This window comes from Lissotriton helveticus, chromosome 1_2 (genome assembly GCF_964261635.1).
Source record: "Lissotriton helveticus chromosome 1_2, aLisHel1.1, whole genome shotgun sequence".
In the NCBI taxonomy this organism is placed as follows: Eukaryota; Metazoa; Chordata; class Amphibia; order Caudata; family Salamandridae; genus Lissotriton; species Lissotriton helveticus.
Window position 1 is genome coordinate 377,141,160 of NC_136058.1, and position 20,334 is coordinate 377,161,493.

Genomic DNA, 20,334 nt, shown 5'->3' on the forward strand with positions numbered 1-20,334 from the left:
ACCACGCAACCTTCTGATCTGGAGTCAGACGCGCTACCGTTGCGCCACAAGGTCCTTACACTTACAGCCTTCAAGCCAGATCAACAAATGCTGATGGCCTTTTGACTTATTTTCCCCTCCTCATATGCCTACAGTTGTATTACAGGGCTAGGCCTTTTGTTTTCTATCCTAATTATGAAATTGACTGCAGGTGCAGAGAGAACGCAGAGGATTGAAATGTTCAGATAAAGGGTCTTAAGCAGGAGAGAGCAGAGGTACGTATCTGTGTTTCATTAAAGTGTTTCATGCAGGCAAAAAGGATACTTCCCTGGGTGGGCTTGAACCACCAACCTTTCTGTTAACAACCGAACGCGCTAACCATTTGCACCACAGAGGTTAATAACTGTAGCACAGTTCCTGAGACTCAATATATATCTTGATAATTGTGTGCCTGCCTGGAGCTTGTGTTATATAATGTGTCTTTCTGCCATACAGCATTTCTCATTTGCTTAGTGTCTTGTTATTGTTGGACGTAATGATGAATAGACTACTGTCTAATGGTCTTAGAGCCAGTATTACTACCGGTCCCAGTGTATGAGACACATACATGACTTTTCTGTTGCCTGCTTAGCATAGCTCCCTGCTCCTCTGTAGGTGTGCTACCAGCCAGTAAGGCGTGTGCCTTGCCCATCAGATGTGTTATCTTAGACTTGACTTCTCTGTGAGCAAAGTCTCCCTCCCATAGCAGGTGCTTTCTCTGAACTCTTGACTTGTAAGACTGCTGGGAAAGGCCCTCCCTAGCCCCTCACTCAGATAGATACATTTACCTTCAGAGCTCAGCTTTGGAGAAAGAGATTGGGGAGAGAGCAAATAGGGGAAGGCCCATGGAGCACACTTTATTTTACATAAAAGCTGGGGCTTGTGGGAGGACAGGGACAAGAGGGTTCTCAGGGAAAGAAATCCCAGGAGTATTGATGGCTAGGCCCTGAAACACAACAATCCCGGATTGGCAAGGCACAATATGCCTGTGCAACAGGCCTGACCCTAGGCTTCCGGAGTTCTTGGTCACAAAAGGCTCCAGTGATCTAAGCCCGACCAGGGCTGTAGGCCGCGTTGGGAGCACGTTAGGGACGCGGGGCGCAGAACTCTGCCCGTTTCACCCCAGCATTTAGGGGAGGACACAGAATCTGGGAAAGCCAGTGGGAAGGATTTTCCAGGAGGAGAGTTCAGTGAGATAATCTGAGACACAATAGTGCTGGTGATCTGGCGGGTGCATTCTGTGAACCACTTTTGTCGGGAGCAGCCTGCCATCATGCCCTGATAAACACAACTCTAGTCCCAAGCCAGTGACCTCAGCAAATGCAAAGACATTCATAGTTATAGTCTCCTGCATCTGATTCTTGCCATCTTCATGTGAAACGTTGGCGTTATCATGTCTGCTGCGCACACTTTGTTCATATGTGTACAATTTAAGTGTGTGCACCTGATCACTGTCTTGGGCAGAGCTCTGCCTGTGAACAACCCATGTGAAGCATTGGTGGTTCAGTGGTAGAATTCTCGCCTGCCACGCGGGAGGCCCGGGTTCGATTCCCGGCCAATGCAAGACTGCTTTCTTTTGACTTTGTTTTCGAAAGGAAATATATGACCTCAGTGGGGAATAAAATGGTAAGCAGTAACCCCGACGTGATTTGAACACACAACCTTCTGATCTGGAGTCAGACGCGCTACCGTTGCGCCACGAGGTCCTTACACTTACAGCTTTCGGAGCCAGATCAACAAATGCTGTGGGCCTTTTGACTTATTTTCCCCTCCTCATATGCCTACAGTTGTATTACAGAGCTTGACCTTTTGTTTTCTATCCTAATTATGAAATTGACTGCAGGTGCCGAGAGAACGCAGAGAATTGAAATATTCAGGGAAAGGGTGTCCAGCAGGAGAGAGCAAAGGTATGTATCTGTTTTCCATTCAAGTGTTTCATGCAGGCAAAATAATATGTCCCTGGGTGGGCTTGAACCACCAACCTTTCGCTTAACAGCCGAACGCGCTAACCGATTGCGCCACAGAGACGAGTGACTACAGCATCTTTCCTTAGACTCAATATATATCTTGATATGTATGTGCCTGCCTGGAGCTTGTCTTATATAAGCCATCATCATGTGAAACTTTGGCGTTGTCATGTCTGCTGCGCACACTTTGTTCATATGTGTACAATTTAAGTGTGTGCACCTGATCACTGTCTTGGACAGAGCTATGCCTGTGAACTCCCCATGTGAAGCATTGGTGGTTCAGTGGTAGAATTCTCGCCTGCCACGCGGGAGGCCCGGGTTCGATTCCCGGCCAATGCAAGGCTGCGTTCCTTTGACTTTGTTTTCGAAAGGAAATATATGAACTCAGTGGGGAATAAAATGGTAAGCAGTGACCCCGACGTGATTTGACCACGCAACCTTCTGATCTGGAGTCAGACGCGCTACCGTTGCGCCACAAGGTCCTTACACTTACAGCCTTCAAGCCAGATCAACAAATGCTGATGGCCTTTTGACTTATTTTCCCCTCCTCATATGCCTACAGTTGTATTACAGGGCTAGGCCTTTTGTTTTCTATCCTAATTATGAAATTGACTGCAGGTGCAGAGAGAACGCAGAGGATTGAAATGTTCAGATAAAGGGTCTTAAGCAGGAGAGAGCAGAGGTACGTATCTGTGTTTCATTAAAGTGTTTCAAGCAGGCAAAAAGGATACTTCCCTGGGTGGGCTTGAACCACCAACCTTTCTGTTAACAACCGAACGCGCTAACCATTTGCACCACAGAGGTTAATAACTGTAGCACAGTTCCTGAGACTCAATATATATCTTGATAATTGTGTGCCTGCCTGGAGCTTGTGTTATATAATGCGTCTTTATGCCATACAGCAGGTGCCCAAACCTGTCCTGGCGGGCCGTATCCATGCCAGATTTTTGGGATATCCCCATCTGGTGATCACGGTTCGATCCCCGGCGCCGGCGGCAGATCAGAGTGCCCAGGACGGGGTCCATGTGACCCGGGCAGTCCTATCCCCTGGGTGTACGTGGTTGTCCGACATGTCGGTCGGATGTGCTTTTACGTACCGGATCGGAATCGGCCCCCATAAAATCGTACGTAAAGTATATAGCAAATCAACCTGAAATCTGCTGGGTCAGAAAGGGCTCGATTCCGATCCGTGTCGGAAGGTTAGGAGTCCGTACGAATTTGTCGGGACGGCATGGCAGAGTGCCCGGGATGGGCTCCATGGCTCTTGGGCAGTCGTCCCGCGGGCGTCCGGGGCTCCATCCAGGCCGACGGCATGGCAGAGTGCCTGGGACGGGCTCCATGCATCCCGGGCCTTCGTCCCCCGGGCGTCCGGGGCTCCATCCAGGCTGACAGCATGGCAGAGTGCCCGGGTCGGGCTCCATGGTTTTCAGGGTGGTCCTCCCCTGGGTGTCGGGGCGCTCCAGGCCGAAGGCATGGAAAAGTGCCCAGGACGGGCTCCATGCGTCCCGGGCATTCGTCCCCCGGGCGTCCGGGGCTCTATCCAGGCTGACGGTATGGCAGAGTGCCCGGGTTGGGCTCCATGGCTTTCACGGTGGTCCTCCCCTGGGTGTCTGGGGGCTCCAGGCCGAAGGCATGGAAAAGTGCCCAGGACGGGCTCCATGCGTCCCGGGCACGGGGACGGGGACAGGGTCGGGAGAGTCCAGGCGGCTTCACTTCCGTGTCCAGCCATCTGATCGCCCAGATTCCCTCGGCCATCTGGTCGCCCGGATCCCCCCGGGCATCTGGTCGCCCGCAACGCTTTCCTATGGGGCGACCAGATGGCCGAACTTCCCTGGAAGTCCCGATGAGGTGCCATTCGCTGCCCGGATCCCAGCGAGGGCTCCAGGAGGTCGGGTACATTCGCGCCTTGGGTCCCCTCTGTCACCTCGCGTGCACAGATTACAAGAAAAGGGGGTAATTTTCCTCCGGATTACTAGGGAGAAGGGTACGCCCGGACACCCCTCCGAGGCTGGTGGTTCTCTGCCATGGGGACCAGATGGGCTATGCCTGGGCAACACCTCCCTAGGCCACCCGGGGCTTCCTTCCTCCAGGCCAACTGCATGTCAAATTGCCCAGGACGGGCTCCATGGCTCCTGGGTAGTCGTCCCCCGGGCGTCCGGGGCTCCATCCAGGCTGACGGCATAGAAAAGTGCCCAGGACGGGCTCCATGCGTCCCGGGCATTCGTCCCCTGGGCGTCCGGGGCTCCATCTAGGCTGACGGTATGGCAGAGTGCCCGGGTCGGGCTCCATGGTCTTCACGGTGGTCCTCCCCTGGGTGTCTGGGGGCTCCAGGCCAAAGGCACGGAAAAGTGCCCAGGACGGGCTCCATGCGTCCCGGGCATTCGTCCCCCGGGCTTCCGGGGCTCCATCCAGGCTGACGGCATGACAGAGTGCCCGGGTCGGGCTCCATGGGTCCCGTGCAGCCCTCCCCCGGGCGTCCGGGGCTCCCACCGCCAGGCCGACGGCATGTCAAAGTGCCCAGGACGGGCTCCATGAGTCCGGGACAGTCCTCCCCCGGGCGTCCGGGACACCCATCTCCAGGAGGCCAACGGCATTGGCAAAGTACCCAGGACGGGCTCCATGGGTCCCGGGCAGACCTCCCTCGGGCGTCCGGGGCACCCATCTCCATGAGGCCAACGGCATTGGCAAAGTACCCAGGACGGGCTCCATGGGTCCCAGGTAGACCTCCCCCGGGCGTCCGGGGCACCCATCTCCACGAGGCCAACGGCATTGGCAAAGTACCCGGGAAGGGCTCCATGGGTCCCGGGTAGACCTCCCCCGGGCGTCCGGGGCACCCATCTCCATGAGGCCAACGGCATTGGCAAAGTACCCAGGACGGGCTCCATGGGTCCCGGGCAGCTTCCCCCGGGCGTCCGGGGCACCCACCTCCAGGCCGACGGCATGTCAAAGTACCCAGGACGGGCTCCACGGGTCCCGGGCATTCCTCCCCCAGGTCGTCCGGGCCCTAGAGCTCCGGTGGGCCAACCTGCGCCTGAGGCCCAGCCGGGGTCCAAGAGCCCTGCCTTGCGTGGGCAGGCAGTCAGGAACCCTACCGCGAAGGCTTGGGATGGATGGGGAGCTGGGAGTCCTTTCGATCCCGGCCCTCTGGTCGCCCGCGATGCTTTCCAATGGGGCGACCAGATGGCCGGGCTTCCCTGGAAGTCCCGATGAGGTGCCATTCGGCTCCTGGATGCCAGCTAGGGCTCCATGAGGTCGGGTTCTTTTACGCCTTGGGTCCCCTTTGTCACCTCGCGTGCACGGATTGCAAGAAAGGGGGGTAATTTCCCTCCGGATTACTAGGGGCAGGGTACGCCCGGACACCTCTCCAGGGCTGGTGGTTCTCTGCCCGGGGGGGACCAGATGAGATATGCCTGGGCAACACCTCCCCCGGGCGTCTGGGGGCTCCATTCTCCGGGCCAACGGCATGGCTCAATGCCCAGGACGGGCTCCACGTGTCCCGGACAGACCTCCCCTGGGCGTCCGGGGCACCCATCTCCAGGAGGCCAACGGGATGGCAAAGTACCCGGGAAGGGCTCCACGGGTCCCGGGCAGCCTTCCCCCGGGCGTCCGGGGCTCCCACCTCCAGTCCGACGGCATGTCACAGTGCCCAGGACGGGCTCCATGGGCCCCGGACAGCCCTCCCCCCGGGCGTTCGGGGCACACATCTCCAGGAGGCCAACAGCGTTGCAAAGTACCCGGAAAGGACTCCACGGGTACCGGGCAGTCCTCCCCCGGGCGTCCGGGGCACCCATCTCCATGAGGCCAACGGCATTGGCAAAGTACCCGGGAGGGGCTCCACGGGTCCCGGGCAGGCCTCCCCCGGGCGTCCAGGGCACCCACCTCCAGGCCGACGGCATGTAAAAGTGCCCAGGACGGGCTCCATGGGTCCCGGGCAGCCCACCCCCGGGCATCTGGGGCACCCATCTCCAGGAGGCCAACGGAGTTGCAAAGTACCCGGGAAGGGCTCCACGGGTACCGGGCAGTCCTCCCCCGGGCGTCTGGGGGCTCCCTTCTCCAGGCCGACGGCATGGTTCAATGCCCAGGACGGGACGTCAAGTGGCCAGGACGGGCTCCATGCGTCCCGGGCATTCGTCCCGGGACGGGGACGGGGTGGGGAAGAGTCCAGGCGGCTTCACCTCCATGCCCGGCCATCTGGTCGCCCGGATTCCCTCGGCCATCTGGTCGCCCGGATCCCCTCGGGCATCTGGTCGCCCGCAACGCTTTCCTATGGGGGGGGCCAGATGGCCGAACTTCCCTGGAAGTCTTAATGAGGTGCCATTCGCCTTCCGGATCCCAGCGAGGGCTCCATGAGGTCGGGTTCTTTCACGCCTTGGGTCCCCTCTGTCACCTCGCGTGCACAGATTGCAAGAAAGGGGGGTAATTTGCCTCCGGATTACTATGGGGCAGGGTATGCCCGGACACCCCTCCAGGGTTGGTGGTTCTCTGCCATGGGGACCAGATGGGATATGCCTGGGCAACACCTCCCTAGGCCACCCGGAGCTTCCTTCCTCCAGGCCAACTGCATGTCAAATTGCCCAGGACGGGCTCCATGGCTCTTGGGCAGTCGTCCCCCGGGCGTCCGGTGCTCCATCCAGGCCGACGGCATGGCAGAGTGCCCGGGACAGGCTCCATGCGTCCCGGGCCTTCGTCCCCCCGGGCGTCCGGGGCTCCATCCAGGCTGACGGCATGGCAGAGTGCCCGGGACGGGCTCCACGGGCCCGGGGCGTTCGGGGCTCCCTTCCCCGGGCCAGCGGCATGTCAGAGTGCCCAGGACGGGCTCCACGGGCCCCGGTCATCCGGGGCACCCTTCCCCGGGCCAGCGGCATGTCAGAGTGCCCAGGACCAGTTCCACGGGTCCCGGGCAGTCCTCCCCCGGGCGTCCGGGGCTCCCTTCCCCGGGCCAAAGCATTTCAGAGTGCCCAGGACGGGCTCCACGGGTTCCGGGCGTCCAGGTCTCCCTTCCCCGGGCCAACGGCTTGTCAGAGTGCCCAGGACGGGCTCCACGGGCCCCGGGCGTCCGGGGCACCCTTCCCCGGGCCAGCGGCATGTCAGAGTGCCCAGGACGAGTTCCACGGGTCCCGGGCAGTCCTCCCCCCGGGTGTCCAGGGCTCCCTTCCCCGGGCCAAAGCATTTCAGAGTGCCCAGGACGGGCTCCACGGGTCCCGGACGTCCGGGGCTCCCTTCCCCGAGCCAACGGCATACAGGAGTGCCCAGGATGGGCTCCACGGGTCCCGGACGTCCGGGGCTCCCTTCCCCAGGCCAACGGCATACAGGAGTGCCCAGGACGGGCTCCACAGGTCCCGGTCGTCTGGGGCTCCCTTCCCCGGGCCAACGGCTTGTCAGAGTGCCAAGGACGGGCTCCACGTGAGGTACTGGGTTTTTAGGAACCGGTACCGAACCGGTAACCCAGCGGTGCCAGGGGATCAACACACCAAAGACCTCGGGTTCTCCTGAGTCAGACCCACAGAAACTTCAGAGTCTTCTAGGTGAAGTCAAAGATTAGTTTATTGGCTGCAACCAAGGTGACAGGGTCCTAGAAGTACAATGCCAGTATATTCAGGAGACTGCACACTTTCACAAAGTTAGGCTTCTCTTCTTATACATAACATTTGCCCTTTGGCGAAACATTCCTTGGGTGAGCGGTATTTCATTTATGGTTACTGATTACAAAAGAAAGCAGAGTCATGATGACATGTACATATTTCACGTTGTGATGCCCATAACAAATCATCCGGCAAGGCCCAACATTTCATCAGATATCGCTGGACCCCTAATAAAAATGGTCACCTCCCCACCATAAAATAAATGAGGAAAAGGAAAGAAGAAAGATGTGAGCGAGATATGGCAGGTGTGCGTGCTGAAATGGCTTTATGGCCGGTTGGGCCTAGATACTATCTTGCTTGGTCACTGGGAGGGAACTGACCTAACGAGCTCGGCCTGGGGCAATGGTTCTAACTTGTACTGGGGTCAGGAAGAAGTCGATTAAGGAGTACGTGTCCTTGTGGAATCAAATTCGACTGGATTAAGGCCTATGAAAAGGGCAACATGCAATTAAGGGTTCAGAAGGTAAATGACGATTTCGAGGTGAAATTGTCACTCGAATATACTGAAAATACATGTGCTTGATGTACTCGTCATTTCCGGTCTTTTGATACCAAATTCGTCCTATTTCGACGAAGTTTTTATTCTCGAGTCCGGTACTGTTACGGATCCATATTTTTCAGAACCACAGACCCTCCTTTTGCCCTTACATAGGCAATTAATCTATCCTTATGTTAATCTGAGTCCAGATCTATATTCCTAAAGTCATTGAGGTGTTGCTGCAACATCATTCTAGTGCTGAGTTCGTGTCTTGACACAGGCTTCCTTACACATGATGTAGCACAGAGGCCACATATTGCAGGAGCACACTGTATGCATAGACAGAACAGGAAAAGAATGGCTAAGACCATCCCAATGACCATCAGAATTTTCCATCCCCAGGCAGATATCAGTCCCCAGAGCCATCCCATTAATGACCAATCTCCGTTATCCACATGAATAGATTCGGAAATCTTATGTAGTTTGGAGATGGCCCCGTACACTGTTGGAGCATTATCTGGAATGAAAATGCAACAACTGGACTGGATCAATTTGCATACTCCACCCCGGTCCGCAAGTATTACGTCTAAAGCGACCCGGTTCTGAAGGGTCATCAGTCGATCCGACTGGAGCTCAGCAGTCAGGTTACTAAGGGCACCGGCAGTCTCGATCACAGTGGATTCAACTACCCTTGTCAATTGCCTTATGTTTCTGCTGTTAACCATGGCTCCCCAGAACGGCAGAATACCCATTGCAAAGTCACCAAATTCTTGACCCGCAGTGTCTTCTTTACTCAAAACACCTCGGACTATCCTTGTCCGATGGTAATCCGCCGCTGCTGTGTAGGTGGGAGGTAACAGGAATGAAACAAAACATGAGCCCGAGAAGTCAGGGGGCAACCATGTATAGGCTCTATCGTGACAGATGAAATAAGTACCCTTTGCGGCTAAAAAGGCGGGGGAAGTCTGAGATCCAAAAACATACGTTTCTGTGCAGACACTCTTCCCTAGCTGAGCTCTGGGATTCCTACCAATACCTTGCAGACACAGGTGACCTTTATGGGGCACGATCCAGATAGGGGACGATCTCTTAGCTTGCTGTTTCTCACTTAGTGTAGTGCCATATCCGGTCACATTCCAACCTACATATGCAAGTATCTCATCGTCGGGGGTATCTTCGTAAGAAGTCACTTCCTTGATCATGTCAACTATACCCTTCACTAGGGCGCTAGTCTTGAGGTTGTCTTTTACAGAACGTAGGGGTTGGATTTCTCGTGCATATATGAACATTGTCCTATATGCCCATACTGACCCATTGTGACTAAATGGCAGGACCAAATAGGGGATACCTCTGTCCGTGGTGTGGGGCATGAGACCACACACCCAACAGTTGGTTGTGTTCATTACGAGTTGGTGTTGGTGTAATAGCTGAACGAAGGAGTTATTAATGAACTCTAATCTCCTATTTGATTCGTGGTCAGGCAAAGAGTGGAAAGAATGAGAGGAAACAGTAGGGGGAGGTATGGGTGATGTAGTAGGCGTGAATGTCATATGAGAAGAGAATAAAACATAGCTTATCAAAAACACCATTACGCTAAATATCATAAAAATACACATCATTATAAAAATTTTCTTTCTCATTGTTTTCAAAAGTCTCTGCTTAAAGCTCATTTGTCTGGCAGTTCTTTCCACATCAGGAAACTCCATCCTCTCTAAGGTGCTGCCCGCGGCGGTAGGTTGTTTCTGCTAAGGGATGCTTCCGTCAGTCTAGGGTGGCTCCCTTCGACCAACTGGAACCAGCAACCTATTGTTGTCAGCTGCACCCAAAAGTCTTTAGTCAACCGCGACCCTAGCAGCGGAACCTGGATGGCGGTTAAAAAAAAAACCAAAAATAAGCAAGTTACCTAGATGGGAGAATCTGCATTTTCAAAATAGCATTTTGGAAGGAAAAAATTCATTATTTTATTAGTCCACAGGTTTTTCTCTCGGATCAAAAATAAATCACTTTTCCTTTAGTCTGTTTTTCTCGGTCGGAAATTATAGCGTCTTTTCCCGGGTGCTGTCTGGTCCGGAAATAGTAGCTCAGGTTCCACAGAGTTCAATTGTTCTGATGGCGGCGTAGTTTCTTGAAAAATGTTCTTACTGTCACAATCACGTTTAGCTTCTTTTACGCGTTCATCAATTGTGCGCTTTGAGTCAGTGCCTCCTGTCCGGACCCATTGGTCATGTGGCAGAGGGAAAGGTATTTTCTTACAATGGATCCCGTGGACCCAATTGGCCTTCCCCTCCACCTTAATAGTTGACCTTGTAGACAGGAGGACGAGGTGAGGTCCGGTCCATCTGGGCTGGTCGTTTCTTGTTCTCTGGAAATTCTTGACCAGAACCCAGGTGCCAGGGTCAATGGAGTGACCCGGTGTCTCGGAAACCGGAGGCAAGGTGTTGTGGACCTGTTGATATAAAACACGCAATTTAGCCGTCAATTCATACAAATAGTCAAGCAAAATTGGGTGTTGCAGCTCGCTAAACTTCGTGGGCCTAGGCACTCCCCATATGTTGGCTGGCCGACCAAAGATTATCTCATAGGGGCTGAGCTTCATTCGCGAATGCACAGTCATTCTGGTGGACAGGCGTGCTAAGGGTAGAGCGTCGGGCCATTTAAGACCCGTGCTCGCTTGGATTTTGGCCAATTTAAGTTTAAGCGTGCCATTGTAACATTCCACTAATCCAGCTGATTGGGGGTGATTTGCAGCGTGGAACTTCTGACTAATGCCTAGCCCTTCACACACTCGTTTCATCACACAACCCACAAATTCACTTCCGTTGTCCGACCAGACCATTCTAGGCATTCCGAACCTGGGGAAGAACTCTTTCACAAGGGCTTTCGCTGTGGACAAGGCAGTATTGTCCCTTAGGGGATAGGCTTCTACCCATCTTGAGAAGGCGCAAACAACCACGAGCACATATTTTAAGTTGTTGCACCTCTCCATGTGTATGAAATCTAGCTGCAAAACCTCGAACGGATACGTAGGAGGTGCGAAATGACCAGCTGGAGTTGGGGTTCCGCTACCAGGATTGTGTTTCAGACATACCATGCAATTCTTGACAACATTCTCTGCACACTTGGGGATCCCTGAATTCTTCCACACTGGGGCCAATAACTCGCAAATCCCTTTCGCGCTGATATGGGCCATCCCATGAGCCATTGTAACCACTGCAGGCACATACGCATCGGGTAACAACCATCTTTGTTGCTCTGTCGATTCAATCCAACAACCATTTACATCCATTCTCCCTGTACTTTCTTTCCACATGCTTAACTCTTTCTCCGTGGCCTCAGCTTGGATGGACTTCACACTCTCTATTGTGTCTTCACATATTCCAACATCGCCAGTCCATCTTTCTGGGCTCGCAACATACATTCGGCTCATCACATTCTTTGCCGTTTCTTTAGCAGTTTCATCAGCAAATGCATTTCCACGACCAACATCATCGATCACTTTCTTGTGTGCACTACATTTCACAACTGCTACTTTCAGGGGCAACGTCAGTGATTCAAGAAGCTCATTCACCAACTGACCGTGCTGAATCTTAGCTCCATGCGAAGTCAGGAACCCACGTTCTCTCCACAATCGTCCAAAACTGTGAGCCACTCCAAAAGCATACTGACTGTCGGTATAGACAGTCACTTTCATTCCTTTTGATAACACACATGCTCTCGTAAGTGCCACGAGTTCGGCGGCTTGAGCCGAACCATGTGGTATTCGCGCAGTTTCAACGATTGTGTGCAAAGTTGTGACAGCATACGCTGTAGTCACGTTACCGTTTGGGAGTTTAAAGCATGAACCATCCACCCATAATGTACCATCACATTCGGCGAGAGGAGTGTCGGATAGATCAACTCTCCCTTTGGTCTCCTCCTCCGTCCTGAGGAAACAATCGTGCTTTTCTGAAGCATCTGATTCCTCAGCAATTGGTAACAATGTGGCTATGTTCAGGGTACTGCATCTTTTGATGTGCACATGGCTTGCTAGTAGCGTCAATTCGTAACTGGACAGTCGAGCACTAGTTAAGTGCTGTGTCTTGGTCCTATTTAACAATGTGTCTACTGCATGCGGGACCATCACGATTAGTGTATTATTCATTACTAGGCCTGCAGACTGTCGAATAGAAACAGCTGCTGCTGCTGTGGCCCTTAGACAACTTGGCAAAGCTCGTGCTACCGGATCCAAAGTTGACGAAAAATAGGCGCATGGCCGTTGTCTATCTCCGTGTAACTGAGTCAGCACAGACAATGCACAGCCCTCCTTCTCGTGGACATATAATGTGAAGGGCTTACTGTAGTTGGGGTTACCTAACACAGGGGCCGAACATAATGCTGTGCGTAATTCGAGAAAACTTTTCTGACACTCGTCGGACCAAGGAATGGGATTGGGTGTATTTGTACACGTTAGTGCCAATAAGGGTTTGGCTAATAACGAAAAATTTGGAATCCACTGTCTACAGTACGATGTAATGCCCAAGAAAGCGCGTACTTCTCTCTGTGTTCTTGGCACATTCAATTTAGCTATTGCCTGAATTCTTTCTGGGGTCAGTTTCCTTCCCTCCTTCGATAAGAGATGACCTAAGTAGGTCACTTCTTGTCGGCAATATTGGAGCTTGGAAAGTGACACCTTGTGATGTAGATCACATAGATGACGCAGTAGTGCCAATGTGGCCAGTTTACATATTTTCTCAGTATCCGCGGCTATGAGCAAATCGTCCACATACTGTACGAGGGTGGAACCTTTGGGCAAAACCATTGCGTCAAGCTGACTTTTCAGAGCTTGACTGTATATTGAGGGGCTCTCACAGTAGCCTTGAGGAGCGCGTTTAAAGCGGAAACTGCGACCACCTAAACTAAAGGAAAAAATATCCCTGCTCTCCTCAGCAATCGGGATACTGAAGAAAGCATTCTTCAGGTCAATCACCGAAAACCATGATGCGGAGGCTGGAATCATAGTCAATAATGTTGTAATGTCGGGGACAACTGGGAATTGTGGCACCACTATCTTATTTACTTCCCTAAGATCAATCACGAATCTATACACAGGTGGCTGAGAAGGGTCAGTTCGTTTTAAAACAGGCAGAACAGGACTATTGCAAACATTGCCTCGTGTTTCTTCAATTACGTCTTTCTCAATCAACTCGTAAACAATCGCTAGCAAAGCTTTTTCGCCCTCATTGGATATTCTGTATTGGGGAATTCGTGGCATTTTGACATTCGACTTCAATGTTACAACGTATGGTGGAATTTCTAAAAGACCCACATCATTCGGACCAGTAGCCCAAAGAATATCTGGAAGAAGTGTCAATTCTGTTGGAAGCGTATTTCTCGACAAATACATGGGAGAAACCACTTTCTTACCTAAAGTCAGTTGTACTCCTGAGGGAGAACAGTACAAAGTCGCATACAATCTTTTTAGCAAATCTAATCCTAGCAAATTTTCACCACAACCTGTTGTCAAAATAAGGGGTGCTTCGAATTCACAAGGACCAACAGAAAGAGATAAAGGGTCAGAAATCGGATTTCTAACCGGGGCGCCAGAAAAACCTACGGAAACGTTCATTTCGCCAGACAAAGGTGCACCAGGGAGTTTGGAGTGCATAATAGAACTCTTTGTAGCACCAGTATCCAACAGAAAAGGTTCTGACACACCCGATGTAATCACCTCAACGTAAGGTCCACTCTGATCTACTGGAACTGAAACAACTCCCTCTCTTCGTCTAAGGCTGTCCTAGCAATCGTTATTCTCCCACTGCTCATTTTCTGGGTAATACTCATCGACGTAGTATTGAGCTGTCCTGTCAGATACGTTATTTTGCTGGTCAAACCAGTTCATAGAGTTTTGTGGTGGAAGGGGACGTGCGTCCTGAGGGGTGTTTCCACGCCCTCTACCTCTAGGCGCTTGCTGACTACCACGGCCTCGTACACCAGAAAACTCGGTCGTACGTTGCGGCAGGGCAGGACAGTCATATTTGTAATGACCTTCTTGTTTGCAGTATAAACACTGATTGGGACCTACGCGGTTTTCATTGTAATCGAATCTCTGCAAGTTTCTCTGCGGTTGCTGAAAAGTGGTCCGGTAGTGATTCGGACCATTATTATTTTTGTTACCACCACCACGTGGAGGATATGCTTGCTGTAGCAAAACCTTCGTTTTGAGTTCTCTAGTTTTCTTCTCTACTTTATCTTTCTCATCCTTGTCTCTATTCTCATAGTATTGTGCGGTAGCTAATATCTGGGCTGAAGATGAGACTGCCCAAGAGCTTTCTGAATCTTTCAATTTTCTACACAAGTCTGGAAGCAGATTGTGCACAAATTTATCGACGAACAATCTCTGACCACCTTCTGTGGTCATATCTTGACCGCTGTGGTCAATGAATGTTTCTTCAAATCTGGTGAAGAAATCTGACACAGTTTCTTCTTTCTTTTGCTTGCATGCAGATAACTTATCCCAATTTACACGTATCGCAGGCATTATTGTCTTCATGTAATCTACTATCCTACCAGGTAATTCCGCTATCAGGGGCTCAGGCTTGGCACCACCAACTTGTCGTGCATCTGCAACAGTAATATTAGCCCACGTGTCACCTAATTCCTGGTCATGATCTTCATGACAAATTTTTCCCCATAAAGGCTGTGGAACGACGTTCCCGAATAACATATCGATATCGGCTAAATTCATAATGCATGATCCAGCAGTTTGCGACAATTCTTTATAGTACCCTGCAGGATTTTTACGCGGATCTGGTAGTGTTTGTTTGAGTGCTAAAACTTCAGCTCGCTTCCATGGAACATGTACCCATACTCGGTGAAAGTGGGGCAGGACAGGTGGGACAGCTGTCGCGTCACCCTCTCTCCATTGTGGGGGTACTTCTCTCATAGGGTATTGTTGTGCCTTTTTCCTACTAGATGCACTAGATTCTGGTGGTGACCCAGAACTACTCCCCTTACTTCGATGTGATAATAGCATTTCAACTGCTTCTTCCACATCGGGACCTACAATCATACCCAGACTAAAATGAAACCTTATACGACACATCTCTTGTGGGAGGCAATCCTGATCATTGTCTTCTAAATCTTCGCAAAGAAAAACACACATCTGTTCGAACACATATCTCTGTGTTGCTGTTTCCCATTGATGGAAAACTTCCATGACAGACTGTAAATCATATTTTGCAGTGTCCATGACCCATTTCCGAGCTAAATTATTCAGGGAATCTCTCTCTTGATAATCGGGCAGTTGACTTCGCAACTGTCTTTTTCCTATGTTAGGGGTCGTAGCAGGCGACCCGAAAAGTGGTAACAGAAGATTAGTAACAGTACTGGCCATTTTCTGCCGAAGGGAAGGTGAAACGGAAGAACAAACAGATGAAAGAACGGGGTGAGGTAAAGCGGATGCAGAGATGACAGAAGAGGTATGAGGAATAATAGATGTGGTACTAGGCAAAATCATAGAAGGGGCATTTGTAGAAAGTACAGTAGGCAAGATCGTAGAAAACACAGGAGCAACAGAATTGGTTGGTGGGCCTAGAGGAGGCTGCACCGAAGAAGTAGGAGCCAGTTGAAGAACAGCTGGTGGGTGCTGTGGAAAAGCCAGAGGCGCAGCTTGTGCAACTAAAGGTTGCGGGGGTGCGGTAGCATTCTGCGCATAGGGCGGTGGCGAGGTTAACAATTGCGACATTAATTGGTCTTTTTCACGCTCTTTTACTGTCCCTTGCTGAAGAGACGGCAAAACTGGATAACATTTATCTATTGCCATTTTACGTTGCCTGTGCAATTGTTCATTTATCTGCTCTTCCTCATTATCTTTAAACTGCACGGCAGCTTGTATTACTGAAAGTCCCTCTTCTCTCTTATTTTTCTTAGCTAATTTAATCTCTTTTTGTTTGGCTTCTTTGCGCCATATGCGGAAAGAGTCAAACATCGCCGGCCGGGCTTTCTTTTTGAAGAGTTTAACTTCAAGGTTGTCTAAGATTTCAGAGTCAAAGCTACCATATTGGGGCCATTTTAAAACACCGTCTTTCCTAGTGTATTTAATCCATACCTCGTTGTAAACGATGGGGCCTACCCCATGTTTAACGTATAGCTCGTAAGTCGGAGTTCCAACTGGAGGAACCGGACATGAGTCCTCCAATCGGGAGTCCCTATTATTATTACCAAGACAAAACAAATTCCCGAGTCTAAGACTAGGCATCCTTTCTCTCTAGTCTAGTTCCAAAACTTCAAAGGAGTTATCGATTACGATATTGCTCGTGAAAACACGAATCCTTCGGTTATGGTACTTGCAAGAACCAATAAAAACCTTTATGTATCTCTAAGATATCACAAAGTAAGTCCAACTAAGGACTAGGAGACGCTCCACTTATACTTAACTGAAAGTTATCGATGGCTTCACCAGAAGACTCGTCTCAGCGTTTCGCTCTACCGAAAATGTCAAGGGTCCAACATCAGTGCGATAGCCAGGGCAGCAGTCCTTGTAGCCGTCGGGAAGCGGGGAACCTCGCAGTAAAGACCTTCGGACCACGTCGACATGCAGGGGTCGATGAGGTGGTGGGCCCTCCTCCGGAATTTTCACACGAAGCTCCTCACGATCTTCAGGCTGATTGGTACCACTGGAATCGCTCCAACGCTGGGCGCCAAATGAGGTACTGGGTTTTTAGGAACCGGTACCGAACCGGTAACCCAGCGGTGCCAGGGGATCAACACACCAAAGACCTCGGGTTCTCCTGAGTCAGACCCACAGAAACTTCAGAGTCTTCTAGGTGAAGTCAAAGATTAGTTTATTGGCTGCAACCAAGGTGACAGGGTCCTAGAAGTACAATGCCAGTATATTCAGGAGACTGCACACTTTCACAAAGTTAGGCTTCTCTTCTTATACATAACATTTGCCCTTTGGCGAAACATTCCTTGGGTGAGCGGTATTTCATTTATGGTTACTGATTACAAAAGAAAGCAGAGTCATGATGACATGTACATATTTCACGTTGTGATGCCCATAACAAATCATCCGGCAAGGCCCAACATTTCATCAGATATCGCTGGACCCCTAATAAAAATGGTCACCTCCCCACCATAAAATAAATGAGGAAAAGGAAAGAAGAAAGATGTGAGCGAGATATGGCAGGTGTGCGTGCTGAAATGGCTTTATGGCCGGTTGGGCCTAGATACTATCTTGCTTGGTCACTGGGAGGGAACTGACCTAACGAGCTCGGCCTGGGGCAATGGTTCTAACTTGTACTGGGGTCAGGAAGAAGTCGATTAAGGAGTACGTGTCCTTGTGGAATCAAATTCGACTGGATTAAGGCCTATGAAAAGGGTAACATGCAATTAAGGGTTCAGAAGGTAAATGACGATTTCGAGGTGAAATTGTCACTCGAATATACTGAAAATACATGTGCTTGATGTACTCGTCATTTCCGGTCTTTTGATACCAAATTCGTCCTATTTCGACAAAGTTTTTATTCTCGAGTCCGGTACTGTTACGGATCCATATTTTTCAGAACCACACACGGGTCCCGGTCGTCTGGGGTCCCTCCCCCGGGCCAACAGCAGGTCAGAGTGCCCAGGACGGGCTCCACGGGTCCCGGGCAGCCCGCCCCCCGGGCGTTCGGGGCACCCATCTCCAGGAGGCCAACGGCGTTGCAAAGTACCCGGGAAGGGCTCCACGGGTACCGGGCAGTCCTCCCCCGGGCGTCCGGGGCTCCCTTCTCCAGGCCAACGGCATGGTTCAATGCCCAGGACGGGCTCCATGTGTCCCAGACAGACCTCCCCCGGGCGTCCGGGGCACCCATCTCCAGGCCAACGGCATGGCTCAATGCCCAGGACGGGCTCCATGGGTCCGGGGAGGCGTCCCATGCGCCTCCGGGCTTGGGAGCCCCGGCTGGGTCCAGGGGCCCGGGCGGGCCCCGGGTCGGGTGCTCTGGCCCTGGTCCCTGTCTCCCAGCCTACCGCACTGCCAAGGGCCTAGGAATGGGTTCCGTTGTTCCCGGGGAGCCTCCCCTTGCTTGGCTGGGTTCAGGAGCAGTGGCTTGGGCCCCTGAGGGCCCGGGGAGGGCGGCCTCCCCACCCCGGGCTCTGTCCTTGGTCCAGCTGCGTGGCAGGGTGCCCGGGACGGGGTCCGGAGGGACCGGGGAGGCGTCCCATGCACCTCCGGGCTTGGGAGCCCCGGCTGGGTCCAGGGGCCCGGGCGGGCCCCGGGTCGGGTGCTCCGGCCCTGGTCCCTGTCTCCCAGCCTACCGCACTGCCAAGGGCCTAGGAATGGGTTCCGTTGATCCCGGGGAGCCTCCCCTTGCTTGGCTGGGTTCAGGAGCAGTGGCTAGGGCCCCTGAGGGCCCGGGGAGGGTGGCCTCCCCACCCCGGGCTCTGTCCTTGGTCCTGCTGCATGGCAGGGTGCCCGGGACGGGGTCCGGAGGGACCGGGGAGGCGTCCCATGCACCTACGGGCTTGGGAGCCCCGGCTGGGTCCAGGGGCCCGGGCGGGCCCCGGGTCGGGTGCTCCGGCCCTGGGCCCTGTCTCCCAGCCTGCCGCACGGCCAAGGGCCAGGGAAGGGGTTCCGATGTGCCCGGGGAGCCTCCCCTTGCTTGGCTGGGTTCAGGAGCAGTGGCTAGGGCCCCTGAGGGCCCGGGGAGGGTGGCCTCCCCACCCCGGGCCCTGTCCTTGGTCCTGCTGCGTGGCAGGGTGCCCGGGACGGGGTCCGGAGGGACCGGGGAGGCGTCCCATGCACCTCCGGGCTTGGGAGCCCCGGCTGGGTCCAGGGGCCCGGGCGGGCCCCGGGTCAGGTGCTCCGGCCCTGGGCCCTGTCTCCCAGCCTGCCGCACTGCCAAGGGCCCGGGAAGGGGTTCCGATGTGCCGGGGGAGCCTCCCCTTGCTTGGCTGGGTTCAGGAGCAGTGGCTAGGGCCCCTGAGGGCCCGGGGAGGGCGGCCTCCCCACCCCGGGCTCTGTCCTTGGTCCTGCTGCGTGGCAGGGTGCCCGGGACGGGGTCCGGAGGGACCGGGGAGGCGTCCCATGCACCTCTGGGCTTGGGAGCCCCGGCTGGGTCCAGGGGCCCGGGCGGGCCCCGGGTCGGGTGCTCCGGCCCTGGTCCCTGTCTCCCAGCCTGCCGCACTGCCAAGGGCCCGGGAAGGGGTTCCGATGTGCCCGGGGAGCCTCCCCTTGCTTGGCTGGGTTCAGGAGCAGTGGCTAGGGCCCCTGAGGGCCCGGGGAGGGCGGCCTCCCCACCCCGGGCTCTGTCCTTGGTCCTGCTGCGTGGCAGGGTGCCCGGGACGGGGTCCGGAGGGACCGGGGAGGCGTCCCATGCACCTCCGGGCTTGGGAGCCCCGGCTGGGTCCAGGGGCCCGGGCGGGCCCCGGGTCGGGTGCTCAGGCCCTGGGCCCTGTCTCCCAGCCTGCCGCACTGCCAAGGGCCCGGAAAGGGGTTCCGATGTGCCCGGGGAGCCTCCCCTTGCTTGTCTGTGTTCAGGAGCTCCATCCGGGGCCCCTGAGGGCCCCGGGGAGGGTGGCCTCCCCACCCCGGGTTCCGTCCTGGGTCCTGCCGCGGGGCAGGGTGCCCGGGACGGGGTCCGGCGGGCCCGGGGAGGCTTCCCCTGTGCCTCCGGGCCTGGGAGCCCCGGCTGGGTCCAGGGGCCCGGTCGGGGCCCCGGGTCGGGCGCTCCGGCCCTGGGCCCGGTCCTCCGGGCTGCCGCTCCACCCAGGGCCCAGGACAGGGGTCCGTCGGTCCCTTGCAGGCCTCCCCTGCTTGTCAAGGTGTAAGCGGGCCCCGGGTCGGAGGGCCCGCCGGCCCCTGGCAGCCTCCATGGCTGTGGCCCGGCTGGGGCCCCGGGCCTCCGGCCCGGCATGCCCCGGGCACCCGCTCCCTCCTTCGTGGGGGCACGGGGCGACCGGATGGCGTCCCTTTCGTGCCCGGCCATCTGGTCGCCCGGATCCCCTCGGCCATCTGGTCTCCCGGATCCCCTCGGCCATCTGGTCGCCCCTATCCCCTCGGCCATCTGGTCTCCCGGATCGCCTCGGCCATCTGGTCGCCCGCAATGCTTTCCAATGGGGGCGACCAGATGGCCGAACTTCCCTGGAAGTCCCGATGAGGTGCCATTTGCCTCCCGGATCCCAGCGAGGGCTCCAGGAGGTCGGGTACTTTCGCGCCTTGGGTCCCCTCTGTCACCTCTAGTGCACGGATTACAAGAAAGGGGGGTAA

General features: G+C 54.3%; 4 non-coding genes across 4 annotated transcripts; 2 read left to right on the plus strand and 2 right to left on the minus strand.

Annotated features, from left to right (window-relative positions):
- The first annotated feature begins 1,510 nt into the window (after positions 1-1,510).
- On the plus strand, positions 1,511-1,581 carry TRNAG-GCC (transfer RNA glycine (anticodon GCC)). Its single transcript has one exon. It is a non-coding gene; the product is annotated as a tRNA-Gly (tRNA).
- A 71-nt stretch (positions 1,582-1,652) lies between these two features.
- Positions 1,653-1,724, minus strand: TRNAW-CCA (transfer RNA tryptophan (anticodon CCA)). Its single transcript has one exon. It is a non-coding gene; the product is annotated as a tRNA-Trp (tRNA).
- Positions 1,725-1,972: 248 nt separating this feature from the next.
- Positions 1,973-2,046, minus strand: TRNAN-GUU (transfer RNA asparagine (anticodon GUU)). The gene has a single exon. It is a non-coding gene; the product is annotated as a tRNA-Asn (tRNA).
- A 207-nt stretch (positions 2,047-2,253) lies between these two features.
- Positions 2,254-2,324, plus strand: TRNAG-GCC (transfer RNA glycine (anticodon GCC)). Its single transcript has one exon. It is a non-coding gene; the product is annotated as a tRNA-Gly (tRNA).
- The last annotated feature ends 18,010 nt before the right edge of the window (positions 2,325-20,334 follow it).